We start from the raw sequence: 18,096 nt of genomic DNA, 5'->3' as shown, positions 1-18,096 counted from the left end.
AGATATAGGCTTGTCTGTGCCTTCCACCTTAGCATCCTCCTCAATAGGCCACCAAAATAAATAAACTCTACAGATGCTTCAAAAGAGAATGAGCTTCTCAGACTTCTTCCTCCGGTCATTCATTCATTTAAACCACATTTCTCAAGGCCCTTTGAAAGGTGCTGAGTGCAGACAGGTGAAAAAGACATGGCCTCTGCCCTCAGTGCTCACAGTCTAGTGCAGCTGAGACCAGAAAGTAAGAGAAAGTGCTGTGAGGATTCTGGGGCCAGAAAGGCGAGGGAGATGAATAGAGATAATTTTCTAATTTATGAGATTCGGTTTCCTCATACCTACACTGAGGAGGTTTGAAAAGGCTATGGTTTCAAGGGTTTGTTCAAAAACTAACTGTAAACAAATACACATTTTATAGATATTATTCTGGCATAGTATGCAAAGTACCCTTAAGCCAAAAAGATGTTAAAACAGTATATTAAATTGCACTCCACTGAATTTCATTACATTGTTGGGACATCTTGTGCAGGAAGTTCTTCTTACTTGAATTTGCTTGTGTTGGGTTGAGTTAGGTTGGTAGACTGATAAGCAGTTATTGTATTGTGTTGCATTTTATAATTTGTTGGGTTGGGTTGGTTTTGTTAAATACTATCTGGTCAAATTGGGTTGCATTTTTTTAGTTGAGTTGGGCTGAGCTGGGTCACTATATTGGTGAATTTCAATGGAATTGATGTGAACTAAGTTGGGTACATTTTGTAGGATTCAGTTGGCTTGGCTTGGCATGAATGAAACTGATTTGTATTCATCTATTTCAGAAAGTCTTTGTGGTATGGAAGCACTTCCTGTCCAACAACTGGAATTGCTCTTGAAAGCTCTATATTCATGGCCAAAACCACAATGGACAAAGTGTTTTGTATTAGGGAGGCCTGATGCAAATAAATAGCCTGAGAAGATTGGGTCTTCCTATCTCTGCTAAAGTCCAGTTCACTTTCTAGAAAGATTGCAATATGGGTGTCAGAAGTGGGATACTGCAAAGGTAAAAAGGCTTTTACTCATTTCTGGCATCTCCATTTGCCAAGCATTATGGAGCACTTCTACATGAGATGCTCTGTTCTGGGTACTGAAGATTGAGGACGAACAATGCCCTTTTTATGTCCCTTTTAAGGAATTAATCATGTCAAGCAATTACTATCCACTATACCATTGTCTTCCCTGGGCAAACTCTTTATCCTTGAACCTGAATACAAGCATACCTTGTTTTATTGCACTTCACAGATAACGCACTTTGTTTTTGCTTTACAAATGGAAGGCTTTTGGCAATGCTGCATTGATCAAATCTATCGACGTCATTTTCCAAGAGCATTTGCTCACTTCATGTCTGTGTCACATTTTGGCAATTCTTACAGTATTTCAAATTTTTCATTATTATTATATCTGTTGTGGTGATCTTGGATGTGACTACTACAACCTGCTCAAGTCTCAGACAGTGCATAACATTTTTTAGCAACAAAGTTTGTTTTTTTTAATTAAGGTATATTAAATTTTTAGACATGGTGCCACTGCACACTTAATGGACAATAGCATAGTGTAAATATAACTTTTTTATGCACTGGGAAACCAAAACACGTACATGACTTGCTTTATTGCAATATTTATTTTACTGTGGTGGTCTGGAACCAAACCTGCAATTTCTTCAAGGTATGTCTGTACCAGCAGGGCAACTGCCAAAATTCCAGCCCCAAGGCCTCAGAACAATAGAGCGGATCAACAAACACAAAAGCCACTATTCAAAATAAAACAAAAAACAAAAACATCTCGGAAGTCTGGATTACATTAAAAGGGAGAGGGGGAGCACACAAATACACAACATGATAATTTTTCAACCCACAGAAACAATAAATTAAAAATAGCAGGAATCTTCCTCAATCTGATCTTTTAAATTTAAATATATCAAAGTTTATTCCTAATGGTGAAAACTACTGAAAACTTTTCCCATGAAATAAGGAACTAGATGAGAATGCTTGCTGTCAACAGTTCTATTTAGCATTGTACTACAGGACCTAGTCAGAGCAATTGGAAAGAAAAAAAAGTAAAAGCTTAAGGATAGAGAATGAAGAAATAAAACGGTCTTTATTCACTGGTGACATGAGTAAGTAAGTAGAAGATCCAAAAGAATCTATAAACTATTCAGTCAGTTCAGTCACTCAGTCATGTCTGACTCTTTGTGACCCGATGGACTGCAGCATGCCAGGCCTCCCTGTCCATCACCAACTCTCGGACCTTGCTCAAACTCCTGTCCATCGAGTCAGTGATGCCATCCAACCATCTCATCCTCTGTTGTCCCCTTCTCCTCCTGCCTTCAATCTTTCCCAGTATCATTCAGTATTAATACTTTTACTTTAACAATGTCACTGGATACAAGGCTAATACACACAAAAATCAACTTTATTTCTGTATACCAGCAATGAACAAATAGAAAAAAATTTTAAGAAAATTACAAAGCTATAATAGTATCAAATATTTCAAATACATAAGAAATAAATCTAACAAACAATAAGAAAATTTATTACACTAAAAACTGCAAGACATTACTGAGAATCAGAGATGAAAAGATGGAATATTTCTTAAATTGTGGTGGGACAACTGGGTACATACATGTAAAACAAAGAAAATTAGATTCCTCTCTAACATATTGTGCAAAAATAAATTCTAGGTTAATTAAAGACCTAATTAAATAGGGAAAAATTTTTCCGGAATTAATAAGGAAAAATAAAACTTTTAAAATTATACAATAAATTGTAAGAATATATCTTATAACCTCAGGATGGACTATCTATATTAAACTGGACTCAAAGCACAAATCCTAAAAGATTAAAAACTGTGATTAATTAAACTTGAAAACTTCTACACAAAGATATCCCACACAGTATTGAAAAACAAGATTCGTACTGGTAGAAAAAAAATTTCACTCACTTCATACAATCACAAAGTATTAAGAATCAGAATATATTTTTAATTGATTTACAAAAAAGATAAACAATACTTTGGGGGGAAATGGCATAAGAAACGAATAGATAATTCACAAAACAGAAAAATAAATGTCCATTGAACATATGTAAAGATGCGCAATCTTGCTAGTAATCAGGAAAATGCAAATTAAACCCACAAAGAGATATCATTTTACACCCATCAGATTGGAAAATATTAAGCCATCTGACAATGCCAATTGTTGGCAAGAACTCTTATCCACTGCTAGTGGGAGTGTAAATTTGTACAACCATTTTGGGGAGCAACTTGGCAAACCTAGTAGAGATTAAGATATGCATATTCTTGCACCTAGAAATTCCACTTCTAAGTATATACCTTAAAAATTCTTACATATGTGCACCAGGAGATGTGTACAAAAATTGGAAACAGCCTACATGTCCATCAGTGGAGAAAAGAATAAATTAATGTTAGCATATTTATACAATGGAACACCATATAGAAATTAAAATGAATGAACTAGAATTACATATATCAACATGTATAAATCTTTTAAAAAAACATAAAATGTATTTTAAAATAAAAGTTGTGGAATGATGCATATGGTAGAATACGACGGATATAAATCTAAGAATATGCAAAACAATACCATGTATTATTTATGGACACATATGTAGTAAAAATATTTTTAAAACATGATAAACACCAAGTTTGGGATGGGACTATATTTCTGGATCAGGAAGCAAATGAATGAGATTGTAGGGAGTAATACAGATGGAGCCAACTGTTTTTGTATTATTTTATCCCTTAAAAGAAAAATGAAAGGTCTGAAACAAATACATACAGCAAAATGTCAAGATTTACCGAAGCTGGGTGGTGGGTATACAAGCGTTATTATATTAGTCTGGTGGCATGCTGGTAAATATTTAACAACTGACTCTCCTAGGGGAAAACTCTGATTCACAGTGTTGGCCAATCGTCTTGCTGTGAGCAGTCCCACCATGGCCAGTTTCAAGCTACCAACACAACTTCACTGAATAGAGTTGGGAAGAGATGGACACAATAGGTTCTTATGAGACAGAGGAAGTGGGTTCCAACATGCCACAGTCTCAGCTTTCTGTGTGAAACAGAGGAAAATAAAACACTAAACAGAAATAAGTTTACTTTTTTTTTTGGCCACACCACGCAGCATGGTGTGCTAGCATGGATGGCTAGCATAAATGGCTAGCATGGATGGCTAGCATAGACGGCTAGCATGGACAGCCAGCATAGATAGCTAGTGAGAAGCTGTTGTACTCAGCTCTGTGCTCTGTGATGACCTAGAGGGGTGGGAAGAGGGGGTGGGAGGCTCAAGAGGGAAGTGCATGCGTGCTAAGTCACTTCAGTCGTGTTCGGCTCTTTGCAACCCCCGGGACTGTAGCCCACCAGGATCCTCTGACCATGGGACTCTCCAGGCAAGAACACTGGGGTGGATTGCCATTTCCTCCTCCAGGCGATCTTCCCAACCCAAGGATGGAACCCGCTTCTCTTCTGTCTCCTGCACTGGCAGGCAGGTTCTTTACCACTAGCGCCACCTGCTGAGCCTGCAGGAGGGCGGGGATATATGTACATGTATATCAGTTCAGTTCAGTTCAGTTCAGTCGCTCAGTCGTGTCCGACTCTCCGCGACCCCATGAATCACAGCACGCCAGGCCTCCCTGTCCATCACCAACTCCCGGAGTTCACTCAAACTCATGTCCAGAGAGTCAGTGATGCCATCCAGCCATCTCATTCTCTGTCGTCCCCTTCTCCTCCCGCCCCCAACCTTTCCCAGCATCAGAGTCTTTTCCAGTGAGTCAACTCGTTGCATGAGGTGGCCAAAGTATTGCAGTTTCAGCTTTAGCATCAGTCCCTCCAATGAACATCCAGGATTGATCTCCTCTAGAATGGACTGGTTGGATCTCCTTGCAGTATAAGGGACTCTCAAGAGTCTTCTCCAACACCACAGTTCAAAAGCATCGATTTATACACATATATATATACACACACATAGCTGACTCACATTGTTGTACTGCAGCAACTAACACAAGCAGTTATACTCCGATTTAAAAAAAAAAATACTATTTTAAAAGCACACATGCATATGGAAAGCAGTCAGAGTGCAGGTACTCTGGTAAGGGAAGGGGTGGTGGGTGGACTCTGCCTTTCCTTTCCTCCCCCAGGAGAACCACAGAGACACCTTTCCTACCCCTGTGTAGACCACTAGCCTAAACTACCTCCTATGTGCTAGAATTCACAACGACATCCTCATCTCCTTCGTTGATGGTGACACTTCTTCACTCAGCAAAGAAGAAAGGAGGCATCTGAAGAGGGAGTGAGTGTTCTCCCACAAGACTTGAGGCACAGGCAAGCTTGTGACTCGGAGGAACCTGCAGACCCATACTCCAAAGTCAAATGGAAATCAATGGCCAAGGCCACAGCATCCTCTCTGCTCAAACTCTCAGGACGTTGGACAGGCTCACCTTGCTCCACTGAGAAGTTCTAAGCTGAACTGTTTAGGATGATAAGAGACATAGAACACTGGAGGAATAAATATCTTTAGGGACCATTTGGCCACCTCTTTTCTAACAGTGTCTTATGGCACACTGGTGTTCACTGTGGGTGCCCTGGGTGCCACTGGGGAGCTGAGGGGCAGGATCAACACCCCCATTCCCTCTCCACCCACTTGAGTGTAAGCCTTCCTCATAACAATTTCATCTGAGCATCTGGTTCAATTGCTTCACAAACTAAAACAGCATGGAAGCCACTTAAACGATAATACAACTCGCATGCTTCTGCAACTGTGGGAAAGAATGTCCGGGGAGAGAAGGGCTGTCCCCAAAGTCACACAGATAGCAGGGCCAGAACTCAAGCCCCGTGTCCTGGCCCAATCCTTCCCACCCACCTGCACCCTCGATCTAGAAGCCACTCTTGCCATCACTGGGACATCAGGACCTCCTCCTGCTTTATTGGGAAGGAAGACCAGCAAAAAGACAAGTGGGAGTAGGTACAGAATCGAAGCAACTCATGAGAGTCTCCCCAGGAAAACTACTTTCCTGCTTGACTCATACAGACAATGGCCCTACCTATGAGTAGGAAGACTAACCTGAGACTCAGTTCCTCCTCTGAAGAATGGGATAATCACGGGTTCAGAGGGCGGTTATAAGGGTCAAGTGACGTCACAAGCACAAAGCCTTCAGTACAGAGGTTAACCCCACAGCAAATGCCCAAACGATAATTGATCCTCGTGCTCTAACCCACAAAAACATTCAGTATGAAAGATAGGACATACTCACAGATAACTATAACAAGTCAGAACAGCAGTCAATATTTATTGAGCACCAACTGTGTATGAGGCATCTTACTAGGCTCCCCTTGAGCACCTCCCTTAATCCTCACAATAATCCAGTGAGACAGCCTATTTTACAGATGAGAAAGCTGAGGCTCAAATGACATGCCCAACTCAAGTTCAATACACTGAAGCAAGATTCCAGCCCAACATCTGATCCCATGCTCCATGTGTTTGGGTGGTTTACCAGATGCCCGCCATCCCATTGCCTGGAACCAAAAGCTGTGATGTTTTGAAGGATAGAACAATCACTTCTAATTGTGACAGAGCACAGTTGAAGGCTCCTTGGGGGAGAGGACCTTGTAGGATGCACGGGAAGGGAAGACCTGCTGGGCTGAACAGCAGTGTCCACAAAGGCAAAAGACAGGCCAGAGCTGGGCCACCTGGGGTGCTGTCTGGCAATAGACTCACCTACAAGTGTGTTCACTTGCACTTCCACACCCTGCCTAATCCACAGCATTCCAGGTGGAGACAAAAGAATCACCGACAGGGGCTTCCCTGGCAGTCCAGTGGTTAGGACTCTGTGTTTCCAATGCAGGGGGCGTGGACTCGATCCCTGGTCAGGGATCTAAGATCCCACATATTGCAGGGTGTGACCAAAAAAGAAAGAACCACCCACAGTATCTTGAGATGGGATACTTAGATTCTACACTTACGGGATTGAACACAGGCTGCCTGAGTTTAAAGTTTAACCTACCACTTACCAGCTGTGTGTTCTTGAGCAAGTTATTCAACCCTTCTGTGTCTCAGTTTACCCAGCTGTGTAATGGGGTTAATCAAGAGTTTCAGGGGATGTGAAGATTAAATGAGGTGATGCATAAGAAGCACTTTGCACCATGCCTGCACATAATAAGCTCTTAATAAATGCTAGCTATTATTGTGGCTCTTGTCAATATTATTCTAATTCTGAGAGACTACACTTCTCAGCAGAACTGAATCTTGGGCTGTTGGATTAATTTATCCTAAAAATCAAATGCCTCGGGAACTTGGACACATGGAATTTCAATATCTCAGAACTGTTAAAAATTAGATTCCTAGAATTATAGAACCTTCAAACCTCAGAATAAAAATACAGTTCAAGCCAATAAAAGTTACAACATAAATTTTCCCCTCAATACTGCTCTCCTCCTCTCTCTTTGGGGGATTAGAACTATTATTTTGTCACCTGGATCTCTGACTTTTTTCCCCAGAAATATGTGTATTATTATTTTTTTTGTTTCAAGGAGAAGCAGTTATGTTCTTTTTTCCCCCTCTCCCCTCCTCTTTTTTGCTCTCTTGTGCGGAGAATATGATGTGATGGGTAAAATATCAAGTGCAATAAGTCAAAATTTCTGACAGAAATAATAGAGCCCACATCCATTTCCAGCCGTTCTCCCAGTGATAACAATTAAGCTCCGGACAGTTTGAACTTTTTACAAAGAATTAATGATGCATGTGAACACGGGGGGAGAACAATTGCTAATAATTTATGAAGTCCTCACCAGCTCAAAGTAGTAAGTTTGGTAAAGTGAAGGAGGGGGAAGCTTTGAAAGGTAAACACTTTGAAAAGCCATTCTGAGGATCTGCCCTGTCAATTGAGAATTTACTACATTCCATTAAACAACCTAAAATAACTTCTATGGTAATCACCCTTCAGATACAGGCGCCGGTGCCGACAAAGGTATTATTAAGTTAAATTACCCTAAAAGTGTTGGATTGACAGAAAGGTTCAGTCAATGGTTTGGAAAGCCGGGGTCCCTAAGTGACACCGACAAACAGATACTGATGTTCTGGGGCTGAGAAACTTGGCTTTCCAAGACCTGGCGCTAACAGGATTTCAATTTAAGCTTTTAAATATTTCATGCTCCCCCTGCAGATCTCAGGAGGAGGGCTGTGGGATTCACAGAGGTGGAAGCCAGGGCCCCTCCTTGCCTTGCCTTTCAGGACCACGATTTGATAGGTGGCTCTGAGTGGAAATAAACAAAGAGACATATGGCGAGGAGGGCTTGTCTCTTTGAGGGCAGGAGGGAGTGATGAAAAGGGAATTCGCCAGCTGGGTGTGATTGGGGAAAAGAGCTAGGAGTCTCAACTTACAGATGGGGAAATGAGACCCAGTTCTCCTATCTCTAAGGAAAATGGGGTCTCTCACCTGAGGCCACCCAGCAAGTCCACGTTATCTACTAGGACGTCTGATACTTCGTCTCATGATGGGGAGGGTTTCCTCTCCATTGATTTTGAATGACTCCCTAGAGTCAAGCCTGGTTTGCACAATACAGGACCCCATAAATATGTTTAAATAAACTCTATTAATATATAACATACTTGTGGAAAGATGTATAAGTCCTAGTATGGAACCAGTTTTGCAAATCAAACACGTGTGCAACTAGTACTTGAACTCAAGACACACAACATTCCCAGCCTTTCCTACCCCATGACCCCAGAAGGTTGTCATATCCCCCAAGTCACCCCCCCAACTTCAAAGAATAACCACCCTCCCAACTACTGATAAGTCTGTCCACTCACAGACAAGTCTGTCCAACTGTTGAACTTGAGGTAGATAGACTCACAGGGCACATGCTCTTTTGGGGTCTGCCTTCTTTCACCTGAAATCATGTTTGTGAGATTCATCCATGTTTTTGTATGAATCTGTGGTTTGTTCATGGTCTTGGATGCTTGGTTTTCAAGTGCATGAAAGTACCATAATTTATTTAGCCGTGCTTCTGTTGTTAGCATTCACGTTGTTTCTGCTTGGGACTAACGCAAATAGTGCTGCTATAAACTTCCTTTTACAAGTCTCCTGGTACATATCTGTATGTATTTCAGTTGGATTCATACCAAGAAATGGAATTACTAGGTCATAGGATATGCATAAGCTTGGCTTTAGTAGATGCCAGCAAACAGATTTCCCAAATGGTTATCTCAATTTATTCTCCCACAAGCAACACAAAATTGTTGCAGTTACTCCATATTCTCCAACCTTCAGAATTCTCTAGCTTTTAACATACTTTAACCCTTATGTAGTGTGTGCAGTAGTGTCACGTGGTGGTCTTAACCCGCATTATGCTGTTGATTCTGAAAATGAACATACACATGACCTGCTCACTTCAGTGTTCATTTTGGTGAACTGCCTATTCAAGCCTTTTGCCCATTTCTCTATAGGATTACCTGCCATTCTCGTGTGGATGGTGGGAATCCGTTTATTTGGTCTATGTATGAGCTCTTCGTCAAGTATACGAATTTCAAATATCTCCTCCCACTCAATTTCTTACCTTTTTACTCTGACCTTTTCACTCTGTTAACGTCTTTCAATGAACAAACATTCTCAATTTTAAGTTTAACGTGATTGATCTATTTTTGGCCCCCACACATATGTGTCCCATGAAGAGATGTTGCTGGATAGGGTGGACTTCCCCAGTGGTCCAGTGGTTAAGAATCCACCTTGCAATGCGGGGACTCAAGTTTGATCCCTGGATCAGGAACTAAGATTCCACATGCCGAGGAGCAAGTAAGCCACAAGAGAGCCGAAACTCCTGAGCCTGCGGGAGGCGACCCAGCGCCCGTGAGCCGCCATGAGAAGTCCCGCATGACACAGTGAAGATTCCAGGTGCCACAGCTAACACCTAACGCAGCCAAATAAACGAACAAAAAGAGTGCTGCTGGGAATAGAGCCAAGGGGTCTTGGAAGCCTGGCTATTCTTACTTCACACGCCTAAAATGAGGAAACCCAATCGTGGATGGTGTATTTTAGAAGGATCTCCTATGTAGTAAGTGTGATGTTCTTTGCATATAGCCAACCGCCGCAGCAGCAAGCTGTGGCAACAGTTGGGAAGAGGTGAAGGTGACTCTGGTTACAGTTTCAGAGAGCTGCTCCAAGTACAGACCAGAATGCTTTCAAGGGCTGGAAAGGAACTGTGAGACAGTAAGGCAACCGTCCCCCTGAAGCTGTGCAAATCTTAGTCAAGGCTACTCAAGACAGGGACAGCAAAGATGAGAGTGTTTCCCGCTGTTTGTAAAAGCCTTTCATAGAAGATCATGTCTGCCTCCCTAAAACCACAGGCTCTTGGAACTGGAGGGATTTTGGGGTCTCCTAGTCCAATTTCTCATACTTCTTTTTCCCTGACTTCTTTTCTTCTCTAATTTATCTATCTGTCTATTTTTGGCTGCACATTGCTTTTTGCACAGGCTTTCTCGAGTTGCAGTGAGCAGGGGCTCCTCTCTCACTGGCAGTATATGGGCTTCTCATTGGGGTAGCTTCTCCTGTTGCAGAGCACAGGCTCTAAGGTGCAGGGGCTTCAGCATTTGTGGCTCACAGGCTCCAGAATGTGGGGGCTCAGAAGTTGCAGAGCATGGGCTTAGTTGCCCCGAGGCATGTGGAATCTTCCCAGATCAGAGATCGAACCCATATCCCCTGCAGTGTCAGGTGGATTCTTTACAACACTGGACCACCAGCAAAGTCCCTGACTTCTCTCTGGCTGCTCTCAAAACATCTCCAATGAGGAATTAGCCAGGTTAACACTTGCATATCCCCATAATAGGGAGCTCACTACCTCTTAGAGCTCTGTACAATCATCCTTTGACTGAGTTAAACTTGTTTCCTTAATATATCTGTCTCAATCTGACCCGCCAGGAAACAAAGAACGAACCTGTCTAGACCATTCATGTTGCCCAGGGTAACACTGCAGAAACAGAGCATCTCTTCTGAGATAGAACGGAAAATTCCTCTACAACGCTACCCTCAATTCCTCGCCCGCGTGAGTAGCCCACACGGTGCTGGACGTCGTCAGGCAACATCACAGAATAAGTAGATAGTGTTTTAGCATGTCGGCCACATGCAGTGTCTGTCAAAGCACCCCTGCCTCTGCGTTTGTGGCCACTGTTGTTATTATCTCCATTGTTGTTGTTATTAAGAACAGCAGCACTGTCTTATTATTTTTTCAAGAAATGAAACCTTTATCCTGCAAGGTCTATATGGTGTTGTCTTAATAAAGCTTGTTTCGTGTGAACACCAGCTCCATGTGACCATCTGAACTTCTTCAGGTATCAACCAACAGACGACATTCGTTCTCATATTTTAATCACTTCGCACTTGCTGTTCCTCCTACTTCCAACGCGCTTCGCTCCTTCATTCTCTTGAACAGTATTAGCTGCTCAGGACGTGGTCTGAGCGCCACCTTCTCCGTGCAGCCCTCTTTCTCTCTCTGCCCTCTTTCACACACACACACAAGCACACACACACTACAGAGAGAGACCCTTCCTCTTCTGTGTTCATCATCAAAGCATCTCACGTGGCACTCTTGCACTCTTAGCTCCGCGGGCCAGCAAGCAGTTCCTAGGTCAAAGGTGAAACTTCCAATCTACGGTGGCTTCATGTGGAGGTGTGCTATGATGTGTGCTAACTAAGGACCATCTGTGTACCATCCATTTCCCCCTGTCTCATGGCATTTCATCCTCACAAATGTCCTAGAATGTTGGTGCTACTGTTATCCCATTTTACAGACAAGAAAATTGAAGCTTCAAGAGGTGAAGTGATTCTTCACCTGGTTATCCTTTGGTCCTGGCGCCAATGTCACTCCCTCAGGAAAGCCCTTCCTGGCCAATCCCCCAATGAAGCCAGTCCCTGCTGCAGGGAGACCTGTGACTCCCTGACATAACCCTCCCAGTGTGTAAACATGCCTTTCTTTGTGCCAGTTATCTGATGGTTTCTGTCTTCCCCACCTAGACCCAGCTCCATGGAGTTGGAGACTGGGTCTGCCTGGTTCTTCCTGAGCATAATACACAGTAGGTGCCCCAAAATAACTATGGAAGAAGAAGAGAGAGAAAGACAGGGAAGAAGGCCACATCAAAAGAATTAAGAAGGTGAAAATAGACCCTTCTGGGGCTCCTTTTCCAGCTGTGTAGTTCCAGAATTGCATGGAGAAGAGGACACTGGGGTCTGACTTCATTCCCTGGAAGAAGCGAGGCCCTCCATGGCTTTCCCCTCCTGCCATGAGCCTTTCTCTGCCCACGCAGGTTCTCGGGCCTGCAGAACAGAGCCCCTGAGCCACGGAGGCCTTCTCTCTGCCACCTGGGTGCCTTCCCTTCAGTCTGAACCAAGCTGAGCTGTCTCAGCCCCTTGCTTCCCTGCTGGGAGCTGGAGATGCAACTAATCCTGCAGGATCCCCCACTGCTCTTGGGATCCAGAGACTCCTGGGAGCTTGACGGCTGCGTGTACTCACATCTGGGAGGTGTGGAGGACCCTCCAGGGCAGGTCTGAGCACAGGCTGACCAGTCAGGGTTCTCAGGAGGGGCCGCCCCCTGGGGAAGGAGCAGAGACAATTCTGGGAGAAGGCATTTGGCTTCCTACTTCCATGATTGTCTTGTTGGGCCAGGAGCCAGCATGCACCCCTCCAAGAGAAGACCACTGTCCTGAAGGCACAGTGAAGGAGACAGAAGCCCCACTGCGATTCCAAAGACCTGGGGCTACAGCCTGGCTTGAGTGTCCCTGTCCTGTGTGACCTCGGGCACACGGCGCACTTAACCTCTTGGAATCTGGGAAATAATAGTGAATCTGGGAAATAAGAGTAACTCCTTTTCAAAACTGTTGAGGACATCAACTGAGATAACTCACATAAATGTCTAATCGTAATGCCTAGTGCATAGCAACACTCAATAAATGATAGCTATTATTATTCCATGTATTGTTACCTATAACTTTTAGGGCTGTATAAGGACTAAATGAGATCATGTAACTAAAGCTTCTAGACAGAGCCCAACACAGAGTAGTTGCCCAATAATCATTCATGCCCATCCCAAATCTGAAGTGCCACCAGTTTAATGGGCCTGGAGTCTCCACCCTTCACATCATACACAGTTAACCTTCTAAATGTTCTTAATAGTTAGATGGATGGAAGGATGATGGGTGGATGGACAGATGGATGGATGGATGGACAGATGGATGAATGGAAGGATGGATGGATGGAGGGATGACGGGTGGATGAACAGATGGATGGATGGATGGATGGGTAAATCTCAAGAAACACGATACACATTTTCATGGTGACATGGTATAATTTCAACCTATTTTTCAGAACAACACAAAGCTCTCACAAATGCCAAAATTTAAGCGCCATTTTTTCTAGACCTTCTCATTATCTCATTCTTTTTCTTCCCCTGATATTATACTTTCCATCAGACTTGCACATCGTTCCTCTTTGAGCTAATGCAGCACTGCTTACAGACAAGGGACACTGTCATTACTGTTCTTTGACATATGAGGAGACACAAGCCCAGAGACGTAAGGGGGAAGCCCCACAGTTAGCAAGCAGCGGGACAGAGATTCTAACCCAGATGTTTGATTCCAAAACGTCCACCAACTCTTTCACAAAACCTCCATCTTAAACGAGGAAAATGAGACCGAGCAAGGGCAGGTGGCTTGCCCAAGGTCACACACACAGTTGAGGTCCAGACCCAGGTTAGAACGCCCTTTCTTGGCTCCCTCCACCAGCCAGATTCAAGGCAATGTTTTCAAAGATCCTCTTGGTGTCCTCTCTCCCTAGTGTGGCAATCTCTCTTTCCAGCCGTGGGGGAGCCCTGGGCGCACTTTGTGGCCATCAGCATAAAATGGGTGAAAATATTTCAGTCAGATTTTCTCCTCTTGATGGGTGAGAATTTTTCAAGTCTGGGCACCTTTGAAATCTCTCAACGTCAGCCATCATCAGCTGTAACTGGCACCTCTGCTAATAAATTGAGAATGTCACATCTCCCAAACTGCATTATTACCGTTTATAATTTTGATTGTTCATTTGCATACGAAAATTAGTCCTGTGACATGCGTGGATTTTATTTTATTCTTGAACTAATTATAAACAAGAATGCCACATTATTTACATAACTAATTATTGTTCCGTATGTTCCCCTGCTTTTAAATCGGGGGCCCATTCTCCATTGGTTAACTACGCAGATGAAAAATCCAAGAACATTTCTAAAGTTTAGGAACTTGTTCTATTTGCATCAAATACAAATTCCTTTGAATGAGAGATAATATGCTTTCCATTTTAATAGGCCTAAATTAGGTTGATCTTAATTTATAGTTAATTTGAATGAATAATTCCTGTCTACCTGAGTCTGTTTTTTCAGTGGCTCATTGTAAATGTTTATTAACCCATAAATCTGCTGCCTTCCTTTAGGAGGCAATTTTAAGCGCCCCCTCCCTCCAAAAAGAAAAAAAAAAAAAAAACTAGAAGGAATATGGTGCAGAGGGGAAAAAAAGCACAAGAGCATTTAAGAAACCCTGGTACAAGTCCCTATGCTGTGTGCCTTTGGGCAAATACCGAACCCTCCCTGAACTTCAGTTTTCTCAGGCATTACATAAGGGGATTGACTTAGGTGGTTACTAAGATTTTGACTGCTCTAAGATTACGGGGTTGTGGGGGGTGAAGAGGAGGCAGAGAGGTCTAGGCGCCTTCCTCATCTTGCCTTTGATTATGTATGCATACACAGTCACTTGAGTTGCGTACAATTCTTTGCGACCCCATGGACTGTAACCCACCAGGCTCCTCTGTCTATGGGATTTTCCCAGCAAGAACACCAGAGTGGGTTACCATGCCCTCCTCCAGGGGATCTTCACGATCCGGGGATCAAACTGTCATCTCCTGCGTCTCCTGCCTTGCAAGCAGATTCTTTACCACTGATGCCACCTAGGAAGCCCACCTTTAAATGTACCTGCTCCCAAATCTCTTTTTTAATCAACATCTTAAATTTGTCTCTCCTCATGGGGATTTGACCATTTTGTTGGCCACTATAAATAATGAGGAAACAATTCTACCCAAAAGAGGACTGTAACGGCTGCCAAGCTAATGGTGGGGTTCCAGGCATGGTGAACCTTCGGGAAGACAAATGCTCTGCGAATCTAATCACTGGGACTCTGTGCAGGCTCCTCCCAGGCATCAATCACACCAGGAAGATGTGAACCCCGCTGCTGTGTCTACAGAGGAAAGACCTGGATTTTAACCTGCTTTATTCCTCCCTCAGAACGATGACTTCGCCTCTCAGACTCAGTGTGTTACAATGAGAGTAGCAATCCTACCTACTTTACGGGAGGTTACTAGAGGATTGAAAGAGATTTGTTGTTGTTTAGTCACTAAGTCATGTCTGACTCCTTGTGACCCCATGGACTGTAGCCTGCCAGGCTCTTCTGTCCATGGAATTCTCCAGAAAAGAATACTAGAGTGGGTAGCCATTTCCTTCTCCAGGGGATCTTCCCAACCCAGGAATGGAACCAGGATCTCCTGCACTGCAGGCAGATTCTTTGCCAGCTGAGCGAAGCTGACCTCTGAAGGCGAGGAAGAAGGGGACAATGATACATACACCAAATGCTTTCTAGGTGCTGCTGCTTTGGATTTTTGCCAAGAGTCACTACTTCAGGGAAGCTTTCTCTGACCTCCCAGACGAGGCTGAACTCCTCCCTGGAGACTCTCAAAGATCTGTGCAACTCCACTCACAGGAGTGACCACAACAGCAATTTCACATTTCTCTGTGTGATTTCTAACTTGACCATTACCACCACCAGACTAACCAACAGAGGCAGACACTGTATCTGTTTTTGTCTACATTATATCTCTCTAGTCCTGGCACCAAGCTAGCCCTCAATACATATTTGAGGAAGTCGGGACTAAGTACTTGTCCTAGACTACGTTACTGAATCTTCACAAGAATGGGTTCTGCTACTATCATACCCATTGACAGATGAGGAAACCGAGGCTCAGAGAAGGGACATTCATTCCCTGCCCAAGGTTACATGTAGAGCAAATGGTAGACCCTGGATCTGAACTCAGACCTGTTTGAAGAAACTCAATCTCTTAAACTATTTATCCCTGATCCAGAGGTAGAAGAAAATAGAGGTAACAAGGCTGGAATAAGCAGGTCCTGCCTCGAAAAGCCATCCAAAATTTCTTGTTTTGCCCAATTGCTTAAAAGGATGCTGACTGGCCCGTGAGGTACTTCTCAGCTGGTAGGGCGAGGGGTATCTCTGCAGCCCCCAAGCCAAAGGTACGCAAGTTAAACAGTACTGACACTGGGTAACACTTCTCCATAACTAGTAGCTAAAGACCTGCTTCCCCTGGTGAGAGGTACAGTCACGGTGCCAACAGCCCAATCCTCCTGCCTCTGAGCATCCCATTTTTGGTTTCAGATTTCCCCTGTTGGAAAAGATGACCCTCCCCAGGGCAGACCATCATGCTGATTCTTAAATTCAATCATGCATTTACTGAGTATCCCTGCTTCAGATGCCCTACTGGATGCTGAGGACAGGAGTAAATAAGATATGATTTTTAAAGTCCACAGCTTAGATGGGGAGTTCAAGGAGAGGGCCCGGATAACCTTCGGCCAGACCCTCCTACATCCCAGACCCTGTGTCCCTCTCCTCTCCCCCCACCACTGTTGAGGCCACTTGACCCTGAACACCCATCCTCTCAGACATGGCCCCTCAGGTGTTTCCTCCGGAGCATTTATTTTAACTGGTGAGAAGAGAACGAATTCCCCTTTACCTCATTCTAGACTCTGGGGTTCTTTTTGGCCCAAGGCAGGGAAAAACTACTGCAGTCCAGGGACTGAGCACTCAGACTTTAGGCGGTCATGTCAACCATCCTGACAGCTGTAAGGAAATAGCTCACTGTAATTTTTTAATTTTTTTTTTTTTTGGCTGCTTTGGATCATAACTGTGGCACATGGGGTCTTCCTTGAGATGTGTGACCTTCTCTCTAGTTACAGCAGATGGGCTCCAGAGCACAGGCTGTGTCGTTTGTGGTACAAGGGCTCAGTAATTGTGGTTGCTGGCTTAGCTGCCCCTCGGGCTGTGGGATCTTGGTTCCCAGACCAGAGATCAAACCTGCGTCCTCTGAATTGGAAGGCGCATTCTTAACCACTGGACCGCCAACGAAGTAGTTTTGATTTGCATTTCCCTGATGGGTTAGTCATGTTGAGCACCTTTTCATGTACCTTTCACAGCATTATTGTGTCCATGGGTAACCAATACACATGTGTATATTATTGTACACTTCATCAAGCAACGTCACATAAGCCATTCATCCCCATAACTTCATGAAAGTTATCCATAAAAAAGAGATGAATTCCTTTCTCTAGTTCACACAATTAGCAAAGAAAAGCAGCCTTTGTTCTCATATTCATTCCTATGCTTACACAGCACAATAAGCAATTAGCAGGCGCCTACTCTGTGCCAAACATTGTTCCAGGAAAAAAATACAAGACATAAATCCCTGCCCTCAGTGAGCTTAAACTCAATACCCCTCTCAACATTCATTCGGTCCATCAGTTAGTCAGCCAGTCATACACTCACTGAACACTTACCGTGTCCAGCACTGCGCAGATAAGTCAGGTCTCTTCCTTGCCCTTGAGGGTCTGAGAGTCTCACGGGGGCAGATACAACTTAGCTTATTGCCCATCACACCCACAAGACAAGAATTCTAAAGAAAGGAATAACAGAGAAATGAACTCCAAATAAGTCACGAATGTGTGATGAAAATGACACAGGTTTGGTTGAGGGCAGAGGTGGAAGTTAAATCCTTGTTCTCCTGGCCTGGGAGGGATTTCGCATTCACACAATCACCTTTCTGCTAAACTGTTATATTAATTTGGTCAAACAACCATTTCTGTAATTAAACAGAAGGTGCCAAGGAGAACCTCAACAAAGGCGTCTTGTTTAGTTCTATAAGTGGGACTCCGATGACCTCTTTCCCTGTCTGTTCAGTGATCAGACAGTGGAAATAGGACCATTAATT

Source organism: Moschus berezovskii, chromosome 19, assembly GCF_049115385.1.
Source record: "Moschus berezovskii isolate FMDL1 chromosome 19, NW_MosBer_1.0, whole genome shotgun sequence".
Classification (NCBI taxonomy): Eukaryota; Metazoa; Chordata; class Mammalia; order Artiodactyla; family Moschidae; genus Moschus; species Moschus berezovskii.
Note: the sequence above shows the minus strand (reverse complement) of the source record.